This window comes from Cimex lectularius, unplaced genomic scaffold (genome assembly GCF_000648675.2).
Source record: "Cimex lectularius strain Harlan isolate CLEC.00 unplaced genomic scaffold, Clec_2.1 scaffold463, whole genome shotgun sequence".
NCBI classification, from domain to species: domain Eukaryota; kingdom Metazoa; phylum Arthropoda; class Insecta; order Hemiptera; family Cimicidae; genus Cimex; species Cimex lectularius.
In genome coordinates, this window is record NW_019394194.1 from 96,678 (window position 1) to 115,292 (window position 18,615).

The 18,615-nt window shown below is 34.2% G+C and overlaps 2 non-coding genes across 2 annotated transcripts; both read right to left on the reverse strand.

The window, feature by feature from the left end:
- Positions 1-795: 795 nt before the first annotated feature.
- Positions 796-868, reverse strand: Trnay-aua. Its single transcript has one exon. It is a non-coding gene; the product is annotated as a tRNA-Tyr (tRNA).
- Positions 869-18,005: 17,137 nt separating this feature from the next.
- Trnav-aac lies at positions 18,006-18,078 on the reverse strand. Its single transcript has one exon. It is a non-coding gene; the product is annotated as a tRNA-Val (tRNA).
- Positions 18,079-18,615: the final 537 nt, after the last annotated feature.

Consider the following 18,615-nt stretch of genomic DNA (forward strand, 5'->3'; position numbering starts at 1 on the left):
AAACAGAATCGTAGAATGTGATCAAGGGTTTTGGTGACAAGGACAACTTTTCAAGAGAAGTAATTTTGTTCTCTCGATTTTTTTTCGATTCGTAGTTTCGCCCAAATTACGCCATAAAAACATAAAACATTTGCATTAAGGAGTTGAGGTACGATGTTTAGTTGGCAAAACTTTTTGTCACAAAAGATACATTCATAAAAGGCCGTAATCATAAAACAGCACAAGGGATAGCGAGTTGGAAGTTAATCCACAGTCCACCCACAGCTTAAAATCATTAGGGACAGTATTTTTCGGTGCAAAAAAGTTGTAATGTAATTTTCAAAAATAATAATCAAATCTATTTTATAGTCCTAGTTTATACGGCTTAAGTAGTTTTTATAATTATAAATCATTCATTTCTGTAGGTCTTGTCTCTTTGTGAGCAGAATTTACTCATCTCTGATTGCCTTTTCCTCTTTTTGATATTTTTTCGTATTTATTTTTGAGTTTCAGAATGCTTCTGTTTGTTAAACTCAAAGAGTTGTTAAATATTATTTTCGTTAAACAAAGATTTTTTTTGGTAGGCTCAGAGATAGTTCTTTCGTTTTCTATAATACGCGCGTATTTTCAGACCAACTATAAATTTAAATCTCTTCACTTTTGAATTTTGTCCGACATAACTTTTACCAAATAGAAGAACAAACAAAGATTCTATTTTGGAAACAAGTAATTACAAATTCACTAGTTTTCGTGGTCTGCTTGACCAATTAATATCATTCAATTAATTAAGGTTTTTAGTTGAGATAAAAAAGTCAGTGTCACGAGCGGGATTCGAACCCACGACCTTCGGCTTTATACGCCGCTACTCTACCACTTGAGCTACCGTGACTTCAATCCACTCGGGCACTAACTTCCCATCTCAACCCCACCTTTGAATTTTCCCTCCTTTTTGCCATTTTTCAAATGTCGTGTAATCTATTTGATTCTCGGCGGCAAATGAAGTGGCCATGATGTTTTAAGAAAAATAAAAAAGAGAATAAATTTTATTCTTGGGCTTTGGGCCCTCTTGAATCACTAAAAGGTACAAAATTTGGCACAAATCGTATCAAAATGAATTTATAAATAAAGATCTAAATGTATTGTAATAGGGCAACAATATGAAAGGTACTAAATTAAAAAAGAAGGGGAAAATGAAAAAAAATTCAACTTTCTTGGTGTTAAATTGTAGGGACAGGAGATAGTCAAAAAACGGAGCTTAAAGGTGGAAAGGGTTGAGACACAGTGAATTGATTTGTACGGAATTCCAGAGGTTGTAGAAATGGATAAGGAAGGAGCGACTAAAAGCGTTGGATTTGCATGAGAGGTGGTAGAGATCGGACGGACGGGAACGAGTGTTGCGAGTGAGCATAGAAGACAGATTAGAAAGATAGGAAAGGGAATGTGAAGAAATTGTTTGATAAAAGAAAGGAGCCAAGAAAGTATAGCCACTGATAATATGGGTTCAGCCATTTCGTACCACCAGACACATTAGACACACGACATATCTTTAAGTAGCTCAATATGAATCGAAAAGAGCAATTTATGATTCTCTTGAGTCTTTTTAACAAGACAGAAGGGAAGACCATCGTAGACCGAACATAATCATGAAAAGCCTCAGGGAGGAGTCCAGGAGTTTGAGGTTACACACTCATTCAGAAGAGTTGGCTTGCATGACGGAATTGGCAGAGGGTAGAGAAACAGCAGCGGAAGATTTGGGAAATGTGGGGCTATCAGGGTAAGGTTTGAGAAAGATTACTGAGATTGAATATATTTTGTAGAGTGAAAGTGTAGTGTAAGATGTTCGATACTCACTATTCCGCTATCGACTCTCAATTACGTTAGTACACACACAATAATACGTATGTGTAAAGACTCTATCACCCTAATTGATTGAATGCTATGTAAATAGGAAAGAATGTGTTTAAGAATGGATGAGAGTGAGAATGGGATGGATCTATGGTATGGTGTGGTATGGTGAAAAGGATACTGGGAAGCGGGGCTTGTATTCCCCAGGCACTGCAGCCTTCTTGCTTATTGTACCTTCCCAGTTCCTTAGTTCAGTCAATAGACTCAATCCTTCTCTTAGAAATATCAGGTCATTGTCTGTTATTGCTGCAATTTGGTTCCCTGAGTCTTTTTCGTACGTTAGGTTAAACCTCCATTGAGCTGTTGCTTCGCATTCGAAGATGTTGTGAGTGGCTGTTTTCTCTTCCTCATTACATAATCTGCAAATGGGATCATCGCTGTATATACCCATGTTGTGTAGATGGTTTCTCAGATACCAGTGACCGGTTAGTAGTCCTACCACTCCTTTGAGTTTCGCCCTCTCCAATTGCAGCAGGGTTTTTGCCAATTTTGGTGCGGGTTGTTTCATCATAAGTTTACTATGTCTAGCACCGATAGAGTTTATCCACTTCTCCTTTTGTTTTGCTTGGATCCATTCTGCGATGGAGGATTCTATGTTTGTTTTTGTTATCCCAAGGATAGATTCGGGGCCTATGTATGGTCTTGCAGATCCTCCTCTGGCCAGTTTGTCTGCTTCTTCGTTACCCAGAATTCCCCTGTGCCCTGGCACCCAAGATATCATCAGGTTGTTGTGTTTTCCCAGGTTTTGGAGATTTTGGATACATTCACTGACTAGTTTTGATGTAATTCTTTTACATGCCAATGCTTTAATAGCTGCTTGGCTGTCTGATCTTATGAGGATTTTTTCTCAGTGTAACCTCTTTTAAGATTTTCCAGGGCACAAGCGTTGATGGCATGTATTTCTGCTTGAAAGACCCAAGTATACTTCCCTAATGAGTTGTTGATGTTTTGGGCTTGTACAGAAAACGCCTGATCCGGTTCCTTCGTTTGTTTTGGAGCCATCTGTGTACCATATCATTGTATCTGATGCTCTCCTATGTTCTTCCTCTCCTTTATAGTCTGTTGAGTCTTTATAGGAAGTTGTGAAGATTGTTTACGGGATCATGTATTCAGTCCCCATTTCTAATAATGGGTGTCTGATTTTATTGATTATGTTGTCTGCCCGAATTGTTTGGTGCCTTTCCAATTTAATTGTTTTTGGAGCCTAAATGAGCTTTTCCTAGCCTCTCCTTGTATGAATATTTCTAGTAGAGGTAGGTTTAGGTTGTTCTCATCGCCCCTGTGATATGTAGGTTTGCTAGTCTTTGTAAGCTGCCTAATGTTTGGGTAGCTACTTTTTGTTGAGCTTTGTTCCACCAGATTAGTGATCCGTAGAGATGGATCTAAGAATTGTATGCGTGCGGTGCAGAATTGACCTTAGCTGACAGCATCCGGATTTCAACCTCATTCTGACATCAGACTACCAACACCAGAATTGCATCATTTTCGACATGCCAGTGTTTTATTGTAAATTAATAAAGCTGGAATTGCCGGTGGACTGCGAGAAGTGATAATCTCAACTTTGTTTGCATATGTACATACATAAATCCAAATCTCTTCATTTTTGCTTTTTGTCTTACATCACTTTTAAAAATGGAGAAACAAATAAAGATTCTATTTTGATAACGACTAATTACAAAAACATAAAACTAATTTTAAAAACCTCCGGAAAGTTTTATAATAATGAATTAATACTTAGATCACTGGCAAGATAACCATATAAAAAGATTCACCTCACTGAACTTGGTTCAAATTATGAACAGCGTTCTTGTGAGCCCAGTTTAAACTGTAATAGTTGCAAAGATTTAAACAAATCCAGTACATACAACATCAAATAAAAATGTAGGACGTAAAAATTTAACAGTATGAAATCTATACAGCTCATTTAATTGAAATATATGCTAATAACACCATCAAACAACGGACATCAATGAAAAAAGGGCAAGACGTTAATAAATCCACAGACATTCAAAATAAACAAAAGATAAAAAAAGGTCGTAAATTTTAAAATAATAATTAAAAATAAATGGAGTTGGATAATTAATGAAGTCGGTCCGAAGTAGTTCTCAGTGGCACTAAAAGCTTTATTAAACCGGCCATAAATTCGGCGGCGGTGAACTTAAGTTGGTAATCATCAAGAAGGATATTCGATAGGCCATTTATCCATTTAATTTAACTCGGTCTTAAATTGTTCCTAGCGGTTTTGTAAAAAGGATAACGGTCAGACGGTAATTAAAAAGCGACACCATTAGGTAGTTACAGGACATATCCGTACACGGATGGGCACTTACGAGCGTACGCGCATGCAACGCCTTTTCTAACGGTCGTCCTAGGATTTCCTTCCACATAAAAATAATGCAAGTTGAAATAGTGGCGTTTTTTAACGAAAACAAGAGAAATAAGAATAGGCTACAACTGTATAGATTGATGTTTATTCTTGGTGTCAAAGAAGCAAACATAATAGTCATTCTTGGATTACAAACTGTTTTGGCTTGCAATCTTTAGTTTATTTATGTGGCGTGGTAATGTTAAAAGTAGTACTACTGAACCAGGTATAAACATTTCTAGAAATGGCGTTATTTCAAGAGAAAATATATATTGTAGGTTTAGGGTCAATAAATCATAGTAAATGAAGGATTTAAACTATCAATATTTATATTAGGAAAAACAAATGTGTCTCAGACACTAACTTATATCTAATATTTCGGTAATTAACCTCATATCTCAAATATTTAGGGATGGTAAATAATTAAGGATAATTTCATTGATCCGAGTCCCTGAGAAATTTTCTACAGTGCCCCTCACGACGTGGCGAGCTTAAAAAACACTAATATAAAAAGTTACTATTTTTCGTGGTCCACTTGACCAATTAATATCATTCAATTAATTAAGGTTTTTAGTTGAGATAAAAAAGTCAGTGTCACGAGCGGGATTCGAACGCACGACCTTCGGCTAGTTACGCCGCTACTCTACCACTTGAGCTATCGTGACTTCAATGAAAGTATCAAGCCGAATGTCGTGGGTTCGAATCCCGCTCGTGACACTGACTTTTTTATCTCAACTAAAAACCTTAATTAATTGAATTAAAAAAAGTTTGATTTATTAAATATTTTTTCTTTATCCGAATGTAATGCTTTTTTTGGCATAAACCAGGGTCCATATTCAAAAATTGCACTGGGTAAAATTTTGGGGGAGAAATTTGGTTAATGTGGATGTGGCAACGCAAGATTTTGTTTCAAATTATAAGTATACAGAGAACCAAGCGGTTTTTGAAGAACAAGTTTATCTTTTAACAGCCATGGGTTAAAATGAGTTCAAAATTAAAAATATGTTTAAAAATTTTTTTAAAATGGGAATAGATGATCTAAAACAGATAAATCCTTCCGGGAATTAGTTACTGTATATACATATAAAGAAAGGTGTTTAAGAATAAAACATGACCCTTTCCATAAATGATACTGTGATGGATGGTTTCATAGTTTCGGGATGTCAAATGAGTAAGCTATGTGTTTCAGTACAAATTCTAGTACCAGGTAAGTGATATTTTCCTAACTGATTTTTTTGTTGTCTCGACTTAATTAATTTTAATTACTTTCAAAAACATGCATCTTTCCTCCGGACGTTACTGTATATACTTCGATTTTATTGTTGAAAATAAGAAAAAAATAATAGTGTAATAATTGTTTCGATCCAGACACTGATAAAAAGACAATTCAAATGCCAATGTATAAATTTAGTGAGATTAACATTGTGTATTCAAGTAAAAAAACGTTTCTGGTGAAGAAGTAAGTGGTGGATAAAGAAAAAGAATTTGAGCAAAAAATCTGTGGCTAGAGTTACAGGTAACCTTTGTAATGTTTTTTTTATGTTTGTTACTTGAAGTTTTTTACACAAATTGTGTCTGGCATAATAGTGCATAATAGAAAATTTCACAACCTAGTAAGCAACTAAAGTTATGCTTTTTGTATATTTAGCATCGACAAATGCGTTACGTCGTACATAATCCACCACACGTGATTCAACTTTTATTTTGGATTTATTTTTTTGGGTGAATTTTGATGTAGGGACGATTTTAGCTGCGAATGATTATCGACTAACTCATAGGACCACCGTGTTGATACTTATTTGTGGTATGAGAGAGAAGTCGTTGGCACTTCAGTTGGAATAATTCTTGCCGAGGTGTCGTTGGCCCAAACAGAGTAAATGTATTTATCATTACGAGTTATTACTATTCAAATTCACGTGCTTTGTTAAGAATTTACACTTCTTTTTAGATCTGAAAACTGTTTATAGTCCCTAGAACATAGTGTAAATTTATACTGTCCACTGCATGTTTTTGCAATACCAACATGTTTCAATCATGAATGAACAGACGGGAAAGTTGGTATAAATTTTTTTGTTTATACCATTTTTTATTGTAGAAAACTGGAAAAAACAAAACAAAAACGAATCATCAGTTTATAACATACTAAAATGAGATTCCCAATCGATTGCATATAAAGGGGACATCCGATGTGTGTGTCAATTTCTTCGAATCCTTGTACATAGTTGTAGCTAGTTAAATTATAATTTTAAGTTTAAAAAACAGTTTAAATTTTTTTATATATATAACATATCTGTGATAAAGAAATACATGTACCTCAGATTGAGTGTTAACTTATGAAAAAATGAAACCAAAGGATGGACCGATGAGTGTCACTAGACTTTAAGCAAGACGGTTTTTGTTATTAGTATATACATTCGTATACTACCTTCACTTAAAAAAAAGAACAAACATGTGCAATAAATTTCAATTTATTTATATATTACGAATGATACATGGTACTAAACTCTTTTAAAGTTTCCTGTAGATCAGTGGAGTCGTTTCAAAGTGAGGAATCTGAGGGAAAAATGTTTATTTTTCTCGAACACGTGTATCTCGTAATCTTAATTTCATCCTTCATCATCTTATCTTGAACATGAAAACTGAAAGTTGTTATTGGCTGAAAGACTAGAGGCCACGGTTCATAACGGTTGTAATAACGTTGAATTTGGACATTATGCCAAGATGTTATGAATTTTAAGTGGAATACTGGACGTCGGCTTGAAAAAAAAAATTTTAATAATTTAAATTTATTTTTCAAAACTTGGTTTTATGCCTTTTCTATGCATATATTTCAATGTTATTATATATCAAACTATTTGGTTTTATACCTAAAAAACATAATATGCAGGATCGTATTAAATGAAATTATACACATAAAAAATTACAAAACCGATTAACCGTTTTATATAAAGCAGGCCCGAAAAAGTAATTAAAATGATTCGGATTGGTTTTTAAGGTTCTGAGGGGTTTCGCTGTGTATTTTGTCTTAAACAACACGCCATCACTCGTCCAATGAGTCACACAACACGGTTCCAAATGGCGAAGAATAATTTACAAAGATACCGTCATGTATGACGGGTGAAAATGTGAACAAGCCGTCGTACGGCCAAGTGGAAATTAAATGATCATGATGTTTGATTAATCATCCGGCCTTTCATAAATCTCCGGCCGTGCGTGCACGAAACGTAGATATTATGAAAAGATGATAAACGCTGATAACATATTTTTAGGTGTGTTTTACAAAATATTAAAACCCTATTGTTTCAAAATGGTCGTTCTACTCCTATTTCGTCTCAACTTGTAGATATAACTTTTATTTATTATTAGCTTTACAATAATCATTTGATTTATCAGACAATTTTAGGCTAAGGAAAAAATGGATATATTGAGAAAACAAGACTTTTTTCATTAAAATACCTTTGTATAAATTATTATAAAGGAAAAATAAAATGTTCAGTAGGTTTCGTATTTATATTTTTATAATATTCTTTGTTGGAACTGTTAGATATATTTATATTCCAATCTTAGGAGGGGCGTCGGTGGCCGCAACGGTTTAGGCCCATCACTGAAAGGTAAAGGTGCCGGGTTCGAATCCAGCGGCTCCAATCCATTCGAAACCGACATACTTACAAATGGGCTTTTTTTCAAAAACACCAGCACCCCAAGGGTTGATATAACCTCTGCTGTTGCAAACCTTCGTAAAAAAAAAAAAAATAAATAAATATCTTAGGCCAAACTCCGTAATAAGTTGAAGCGATTATGTCAAAATATTGCAATGCATTTCTATTAATAAACACTTTATAATTTTGCGAATGGATCAGAATTTATCAGTATTGATCAATATATTCTTTCACTTATGGAAATATTGAAAAAAAGCCGCCAAAGCGAAAGGTGCGACCCTTTCATGGAGGGACTCACCCCGTCAGCTGGTGCGGCCACGCGGCTGTTTTACAACCCCCATCGCCGGTATTATAGCACTTCACCCCTCGGATGCACCCCTGCGCCATCAGATGGAGCAGCAAGTCTCTAGTTGGCAACGGGGTACACGTGGTTTTCGCCGGGTCCGAGGGTGGTAATTTTAAAACCAACAAATTCAACGTTGACAATTTTCCCCAAAAACACGTTGAAACAGGTAGAAATCTTAAAATTAACTAACATAAAAAAAAGTTATGTTTAAAGTACAATTCCAGCAGGAACGTGGGCAGTTTGCACAGGAATTACGCCAATTTGCACGTTCGACTGTGTTATCGTTGTTTCCATGTTTACAGTTCTTCTTCAAGGCTTTTTCCTTTGGATGAATAGAATTGTCTACAATTGTCAACAACTACGCCGACCTCGACTGGTCGAATATTCTGTTTAAAACAATCATTGGCAATTTTGAGAGATAATCCACGAAGACAAATAAGCCTTTAAAGACGGTTATACAATTTTAAATTTTTTTTCATTAACAGGGTAATGCCGTAATAACTACATTGTTCGTGTATAAAGGACGGAGAAAATTAACAAATGATAACCGAGACCATTCTGTAAAGTAAATATATACATACGTGTTTTTCTATCTATGTACATATTATAAGCTATCATTATTGCATTTCGATTCCCCTGCTAGCTTAAATTTGTCTTATTCTGTCTATCAATCACTCAGTCTTTCTCTCTCTCTCTCTCTCTCTCTCTCTCTCTCTCTCTCTCTCTCTCTCGCTTTTTCAATCTTCTGTTCTCATTCTCCAGCATTCAATTATTTATACTATTTATATCTCTATCTATCTACATTCTTTTCTTCTCCTTCTCCTCCTCATTATCTCTCTCACTCTCTCTCTCTCTCTCTCTATCTCTATCTATCTATCTATCTCTCTCTTATATTTTGTTTATCCGAGCATCTCCCCTTTTATATATATATATCTTTGTATCATTCCCTTCTTTATTTTCGATTATGTTTCGATCACTTAATTTATCGAGAGTTTTTTATCATCAATTTTTCCTAATATGGTTTTTCTCTCACGGCCGCTCATTAAAAATATGTGTAAATATTCACACATTTAATATATTTTTTTATTATTTAATTTTTCTTCCGTTTCATTAATGTTACAAAAAAATCTCTTCTCTCCTTACTCTGTCGGTCTTTTTGTCTGTCTGTCTCTCTCTTTCTTTCTCTCTATCTATCTATCTATCTATCTATCTCTCTATCTGTCTATCTATCTATTTATCTATCTCTCGTTAATTATCATGAAACGTCGTTCGAGACCTAAATTTCCTTTGAGTTATTTTTAAAATAAAACGATAGACATTCGTTTATTTATTTAGTTGTTCTTCTATTCGCTTTCTTCCGCATTGTCTTTGTATCTCTGTCTCTCTCTCTCCATTACTCTTTCTCACTCCCTTTCTATCTCCCTCTCTCTTACTCTTTGACTCACTCACTATTTATTCTTCTCAGTTTCTTTCTGTTTTCTCTTATTTCCCTCTTCATCATAACGATATCTGCGTCTCTATGACTTACTCTCATTCTTATTTATTTATTTCGACATTTTACAGTTGATAATCTATATTGTAAAATAAGAAATAGTATGCCAGGCCGACGTCTTTGGTTTGTTTAAATCTTTTATTTTTACAAAAGATTACTCGGTATTAATTTAATCTTTTTTACTTTTGAACCGACTGTGCTTCTTTTTTTAGCTCCTTATATCTCTAATATAAATATTTTTATTTTAAATTAATTTATATTACTATTTTTCTTGTAATAATAACACAACTGTCTCTTTTACACTCATTCTCTCTTTCTTTCTTTCTCTCCCTCCCTCACTCGCTCTCTCTCTCTCTCTCTCTCTCTCTCTCTCTCTCTCTCTCTCCGGTGGTTTTATAATTATCATTCATTAAGGATGTAGTGAGCAACTAGCAGTTATTTATTCTAGAAATGTGTGGTGGTTAGTGACCGTTAATCGATAATTATTCAGAAACCGTGAGATCATCTTCAGGGCACAATCAACACGACACACAAGAATGGCACAATTACACAGAAGACAAACACTTTGAGCCCTGAAGATGATCTCAATAAAGATCGAAACGTTGGCACGATAAAGANCAATCTTCTGTTCTCATTCTCCAGCATTCAATTATTTATACTATTTATATCTCTATCTATCTACATTCTTTTCTTCTCCTTCTCCTCCTCATTATCTCTCTCACTCTCTCTCTCTCTCTCTCTATCTCTATCTATCTATCTATCTCTCTCTTATATTTTGTTTATCCGAGCATCTCCCCTTTTATATATATATATCTTTGTATCATTCCCTTCTTTATTTTCGATTATGTTTCGATCACTTAATTTATCGAGAGTTTTTTATCATCAATTTTTCCTAATATGGTTTTTCTCTCACGGCCGCTCTTTAAAAATATGTGTAAATATTCACACATTTAATATATTTTTTTATTATTTAATTTTTCTTCCGTTTCATTAATGTTACAAAAAAATCTCTTCTCTCCTTACTCTGTCGGTCTTTTTGTCTGTCTGTCTCTCTCTTTCTTTCTCTCTATCTATCTATCTATCTATCTATCTCTCTATCTGTCTATCTATCTATTTATCTATCTCTCGTTAATTATCATGAAACGTCGTTCGAGACCTAAATTTCCTTTGAGTTATTTTTAAAATAAAACGATAGACATTCGTTTATTTATTTAGTTGTTCTTCTATTCGCTTTCTTCCGCATTGTCTTTGTATCTCTGTCTCTCTCTCTCCATTACTCTTTCTCACTCCCTTTCTATCTCCCTCTCTCTTACTCTTTGACTCACTCACTATTTATTCTTCTCAGTTTCTTTCTGTTTTCTCTTATTTCCCTCTTCATCATAACGATATCTGCGTCTCTATGACTTACTCTCATTCTTATTTATTTATTTCGACATTTTACAGTTGATAATCTATATTGTAAAATAAGAAATAGTATGCCAGGCCGACGTCTTTGGTTTGTTTAAATCTTTTATTTTTACAAAAGATTACTCGGTATTAATTTAATCTTTTTTACTTTTGAACCGACTGTGCTTCTTTTTTTAGCTCCTTATATCTCTAATATAAATATTTTTATTTTAAATTAATTTATATTACTATTTTTCTTGTAATAATAACACAACTGTCTCTTTTACACTCATTCTCTCTTTCTTTCTTTCTCTCCCTCCCTCACTCGCTCTCTCTCTCTCTCTCTCTCTCTCTCTCTCTCTCTCTCTCTCCGGTGGTTTTATAATTATCATTCATTAAGGATGTAGTGAGCAACTAGCAGTTATTTATTCTAGAAATGTGTGGTGGTTAGTGACCGTTAATCGATAATTATTCAGAAACCGTGAGATCATCTTCAGGGCACAATCAACACGACACACAAGAATGGCACAATTACACAGAAGACAAACACTTTGAGCCCTGAAGATGATCTCAATAAAGATCGAAACGTTGGCACGATAAAATTTTTTTTTTCTGAAACCTACATCACATCAGACCGCATCTTACGATTTCTGAATAATTAATTCTAGAAGTGGATCAGGAATCCTTAATGATCATTGGATTGCTTTATTCTACCTCCACGATGAAATTCTACTTGGAAGACAAAATGAGTCGGCCGAAAACTTGGCAAATTTATAAAAGTTTTGTTTATTGGCCCACATCTCTGATCGATTTCTAGAATGATAATTCTCATTCGTCATTTAATTTATTTTTTGTTTCTCATTCTCTGAATCTTTTTTCTTCTCTTTCTTTTATTCACATTTTCTTTTTTTTCTCTCTCTCCTCTCTATTTTGCTTCATCGTTTTAATTCATTCCCTCGTTTACTAAATCTCGCTCTATCTCGGTTCTTGTGATTATTCTACCAATATTTTAACTAAAAAAAAGATGTAATAAAAAATTCAGAAAAAATTAGAGAAATTAGATAGATATATAGATAATCAAAACAATAGAGAAAATAATTCCAATAGTGAGTGCATTATGCATGCTTTATACTATTTATTGTGTCCATTTTTTCTATCAACTGTCTGATGAAAATGGTATTAGCAGTTATGCTTTGGAATTTTTTTTTTGTCGTTCATCACTGTAAGGTAAAGGTCTCGGGTTCGAATCCAGCGGCCCTGCATTCGAACCCGGGACCTTTACCTTACAGTTATGAGCGCAGTGTCAACGCCTAAACCGTGCGGCCACCGACGCCCCCTGATAGCAGTTATTGAAATTTATGTAGGTATACTTGTGTCATTAGGAAAAGGAAATTTATACCGCGTGGTTCAAATCGTAAGCGAATTTGAAAGGTTTTTTTACCAAGTCTTCCGAGCGTCTTGTCGGATCGATCCGAACACTATATTATTCATCTCCCCCTTTTCTTCCTGGCCAGGTGCATCCCACCCCAGGGCGTGACTGATTTTTAACGCTTTACCCCATTAGCGTTTGCCCAAGATCACGAGGTACGGGGCGATGTGTCGTTTATCCATCGGTCATATTAAAATAAAGTAGAATGGGAACCGAACTTGAACGGAGATAATGGAAATTTGATAATTTCTCAAACTGGTCCTTTCTTTCTCTCCCTCTCTCTCTCTCTCTCTCTCTCTCTCTCTCTCTCTCTCTCTCTCTTACCCTATCCAAGGGCTCGGAGAATTATCATAGCAATCAATCTAAGAGCATCACCTTTGGGGGCACCCCACCGTATCAGAGGGCTCCCCTTTGTCCATAAGCCCTTTTCAGGATGCACTTCCGTGCCTTTTATTGCACGATCGGCTTACAAACTGCTTATTGACCAAAAACGTCACTTTTACATCTCATTTTGAACAGCAAACAAAGGTCAACTTTGTTGTTTATTTAAGAATTTTTCAAATGGAATAAGACAAATCTGCACCGTTTGCTGTAAGTAGTTCAAACCCACTGTTTTAAGGCTAAATCTGTGAAAAATAGATTTTAAATTTAACACCCAATATATCATTGTTTGCCAAGGCCAAAAACATACAGAGAGTCTTATTTCCAAAATTCCTAAAGAAGACAGATTGTGTTAAGAAATTTTCATGAAATTATTATAAATTTTTTGTCAACAATGTTGTTTTTCCCAACGCCACCCCTATTATCCCCGGCAGTTGGCAACCCGACGCTGCAGCCGAGCCAAGACGTACCGCCGCCATCGACCGGAAGACACCCAAAACCTTTACCTTCCACGCAATTAGTTGTTGTCATTTATAAGAAAATTTAGATACTTTTTCGAGAATTATTCAGAAATCGTGCGATGCGGTCTGGTATGATGTAGGTTTCAGAAAACCATTTTCTTTATCGTGCCAACGTTTCGATCTTTATTGAGATCATCATCAGGGCCTGGGATTTACAAACATTGTTTACATTTCACAAATACATTTAGGATGTGGAAAAGTGAATTTATACAATGCAAAATATATTTTTTTTAATATTCAGTCAACGTATTTCTACTCACTCAAAGTGTTTGTCTTCTGTATAATTGTGCCATTCTTGCGTGTCGTGTTGAGAGTGTTAATGAGACACGACACGCAAGAATGGCACAATTACACAGAAGACAAACACTTTGTGTGAGTAGATATACTTTGATAGAATATAAAAAAAAATATATATTTTACATTGTATAAATTCACTTTGCCACATCCTAATTGTATTTGTTAAATGTAAACAATGTTTGTAAATCCCAGGCCCTGAAGATGATCTCAGTAAAGGTCGAAACGTTGGCACGATAAAGGAAATGTTTTTCTGAAACCAACATCACACCAGACCGCATCTCACGATTTCTCAATAATTATCGATTAACGGTCACTAATCACCACACACTTTTTCGAGAGTTTAGATGAAAACCGCGTACGAATTTATGGAAAGGACCAAACTGTACGAATCTGGGACCAAACTCGCTCAAGATACCCTTCTATTCCCCCGATTGAGTGCATTTAAAAAACGTATTTTATTATTATTATTATTATTATTATTATTATTATTATTTTTTTTAGGAGATAATTCTGCGACAATAGTATTTATTTTAATGATTCAAGTTTGACCCTGCTCATAACCGTGACGTCTCGCCATATCAACGACAGACATTTCCATAAAAATGGGAAAGAGCCAAGGGTATTTATTTTTAATTAGAAAATTAAGGACTGACAACGTTTTCGGCTTTTTCCGCTTTGATGTCAGAATTTTCAAAAAGTAGAAAATTTACCTCTTGATTCCTTCTTATTACAAAAAAAAGACTAGGATACTAGTTACTCTTCAAATATTTATATGCAACTTTTGATCACTCTCCCTCTCGCTGTGTTTGTCCGTCTGCCTGTATTTCTCCCTCTATCTGTTTGCCTGAATCTCTTTCTTTTTCTCTCACCCTCTCCCCCCTCTCGCTCTCTTTCTCTCACCCTCTCCCCCCCTCACTCTCTCTTTCTCTCTGTGACAAACACTACAAAATACAAACACAGTTTACTTTCTTTATTAACATTCACTTTTTTCTGTCTTTGTCTATACATGTCTTCCTTTCTCTCTTTTTATCAATCTGTCTTACTCAGACATTGTTTTTTTCTCTAATTCCTTCACTTGTTATACCCGTATTATCACCTTCTGTCTTTTTCTTTTGTCTCTCTACCTATCGATTTCTTTAATAAAAAATTAAATCATTAAATTATTTATCTTAAAATAAAATTTGAAAAATTATACATTTAATAATTTTAAATTCACTAGTTTTCGTGGTCCGCTTGACCAATTAATATCTTTCAATTAATTAAGGTTTTTAGTTGAGATAAAAAAGTCAGGTCGCCAGCGGGATTTAAAAATGGCAAAAAGGAGGGAAAATTCAAAATGTAGAGTTGAGATGGGAAGTTGGTGTCCGAGTGGATCGAAGTCACGAAAGCTCAAGTGATAGAGTAGCGGCGCATCTAGCCGAAGGTCGTGGGTTCGAACCCCGCTAGTGACACTGACTTTTTTATCTCAACTAAAAACCTTAATTAATTGAAAGATTTAATAATTTTTTAAAAATAACTTTAAAATTGTGTTCTGTTGCAACCACTACAAAATACAAACACAGTTTACTTTCTTTGTTAACATTCACTTTTTTCTGTGTTTGTCTATACGTGTCCTCCTTTCTCTCTTTTTAGCAATCTGTCTTACTCAGACATTATTTTTCTCTCTAATTCCTTCACTTGTTATACCCGTATTATCACCTTCTCTCTTTTTCTTTTGTCTCTCTACCTATATATTTCTTTAAGTATTTTCTTATTTTTTTCTGCCAGATACAGATAATGCTACTCCTTTTTTTCATGTAGGGGTTGTATGTACATTTTTATATGTATAAATGCCTATAATTTATGTATGATTTAATATAATTCTTCTTCTTTTTTTCATTTTATTATTTTTTTTTTTTTGTTAATAAAAGAAACATTGCTTTAAGCACTGTATTTTCCTTCATTTTAAACCCTCCTTTTATTTTTATTTATTTTATTTATTTTTTTATGTTTTTCTTCTACATTTAGTATAAATGTTTCTTTTAAGCATAAAATTATTATTTATTAATGGATTCTGAATTAATTTACGGAAAAGAAAATTGAATATGCACATAGGTCAGTTTCGTTGTTCTGTCGACCTATTCTATCATCCTACCCCCGGGTTCCTTCAATTAATATGAAATAAATGTCTATAAATATTTGAGGTAGCCGTTTCCTGAAGTGTACTGAACGAGGACATATGTTTGTTTATGCATTTCTGGGCAACAAAGGGTCCAACCGTCGCGCAGTCAACTGATATCCCGGCCACATGCACATTAAATAAAAAATGCGCATACTGATGAGCGGTGTAATGGCTCTTCCCATTGTCGTTCCTTCATAAATATGTTTACCCTTTAAGGGGGTAAGGAAAGCAGGACGGAGGAGCGGTAATTCGGCCCCGATGAAAGCTACCAGTCGTCAGGTAACTTGATTAATGGTGTTGTGACTGTTGGCTCCTTTTCAAACAGAACCCTTCCTTAGATCCTTTAAAACACACAGGTTCGGTGAGAATTTGAACAAAATACCTATTGATATTATATTGATATACGGTCTACTCATTCTCGCTGTAATGAATCAAGCATACGCACTAAAGGACATCATATGCCATTATTCGCAGATTCAAAGCATTTTTTAACTTATTGCCAAATAAGGCACTTATATTATTGCAATAATAATTTTATATTAATAATAAAATAGAGCTTGCAAGGAATATATCATTGTCAGGACAGACTACAAACTTTGTTCTGTTAAAAAAATGATATTTAATAAAAAAATCTATTTACGATATTGAGTTTACGACGCTAACCACGAAACGTTTTTTCTTTTTATCAAAAATGTAATAATCCAATAGTTTTTCTATCCAGAACGGCCAATACGCATACCCATTTAACCAAATTTACCACAATTATATCAGCAAAAATATTCATAAATTCAAATTCATAAAAATTAAAAGGTTATTGTATGCAAAATTATATTTAGACTAAAAAAGTAGAAAATATAAAATAAAATTTGATAAATTATACATTTAATCATTTTAAATTTACTAGTTTTCGTGGTCCGCTTGACCAATTAATATCTTTCAATTAATTAAGGTTTATGAAGAAGTCATTATGATAAAAAAAACATGAAAACCGGTGAACGAGTTCATATGGACCAATATCGCTACTACCGACAGTGTCTAAACTCTTTGAAAAGTTATTATTAAAACGAATAAAACACATCGTAGAAAAAAAGAAAATCATTCCTGACCACCAATTTGGATTTCGAACAAGACATTCAACAATACACCAATTTCACAGAGTAACGGACGTAATAGAAAAATCTCTTGAAGAAAAACAAATTTGTTCTGCTATCTTCCTTGACGTCTGACAAGCTTTTGTGCAAGGTCTGGCACGAAGGACTCATCAATAAAGTAAAAGGTTTGCTACCAAAGCAGAATGTCGATATTATCAGTTCCTACGTAACTAACAGACTGTTTAGAGTCAAACAAGAAGATCAATATTCAAAATTAAAAACAATAAATGCAGGAGTACCACAAGGTTGCATATTAGGTCCACTGCTTTACTTCTTATACACCAGTGATTTTCCGAAAATAGATGGATTTTTCAAATGTCGTGTAACCTATTTGATTCTCGGCAACAAATGAAATGACCACGGAGAGCTTTAGTGAAGTATACTTCATTTTTAATCATTAAATTCATTAGTTTTCATGATCCGCTTGACCAATCTTTCAATTAATTAAGGATTTTAGTTGAGATAAAAAAGTCAGTGTCACGAGCGGGATTGAAAAATGGCAAAAAGGAGGGAAAATTCAAAAAGGTGGGGTCTCTCTCTTTTTATTCCTTCCTTCTATCTGTTTCTCACTCTGTTTTTCTCTTATCTATTCCTCTCCATCCCATTGTTTGTATATATTTCTATCCGTCAGTTTTTCTCAGTAACTCTCTCTTTCTCTCCCCCCTCTCTCTCTTTGTCTCTCTCTCTCTCTCTCTCTCTCTCTCTCTCTCTCTCTCTCTCTCTCTCTCTTTATCTCTATCTCTCACACACACACACACACACACACACACACACACACACACACAAACAAACACATTGACTGCTACTAACGAATCCTTACAAAAGTAATACATGTTTGTAATTACTTGGAATTAATACTATGGTCGGACATGTTGAAATAATGTATCATAATGAAAAAGTTAATTAAGGTTTTTATTTGAGAAAAAAAGTTAGTGTCACGAGCGGGATTCGAACCCTCGACCTTCGGCTAGTTACGCCGCTGCTCTACCACTTGAGCTACCGTGACTTCGATCCACTCGGACACTAACTTCCCATCACAACCCCGCCTTTTGAATTTTCCCTTCTTTTTTTGCCATTTTTCAAATGTAGTGTAATCGTGGGTTCGAACCCCGCTCGTGACAGACTTTTTTATCTCAACTAAAAACCTTAATTAATTGAAAGATTTAATTTTTTTTTAAATAACTTAAAAAATGTGTTTTTAGTTTTTTTTTATAATAATTTGGCATTCAATTGTTAATTATGTAATAATTAAAAACACAAAACAATAAAACAATTAAACAACTTAGTTCAATATAACTGTACAGAATATGTAATAGAAGCATGTCCAACATACACATACTCACATACTCTTCCAGTGCAGGGTTACTGTGGTGGTGGGGGGGTGAAATTAAAAATATAATTGAAATAATGAAGTAATTATTATGTACAGTAGGAAAAAAAATAACTCGTTCGAACAATTTGAAATTCGACTTTATTAACCGTCAAACCACAAAAAACGTTAAATTTTGTTGTTTTTCATTTCATTATAAATGAAGAATTACAG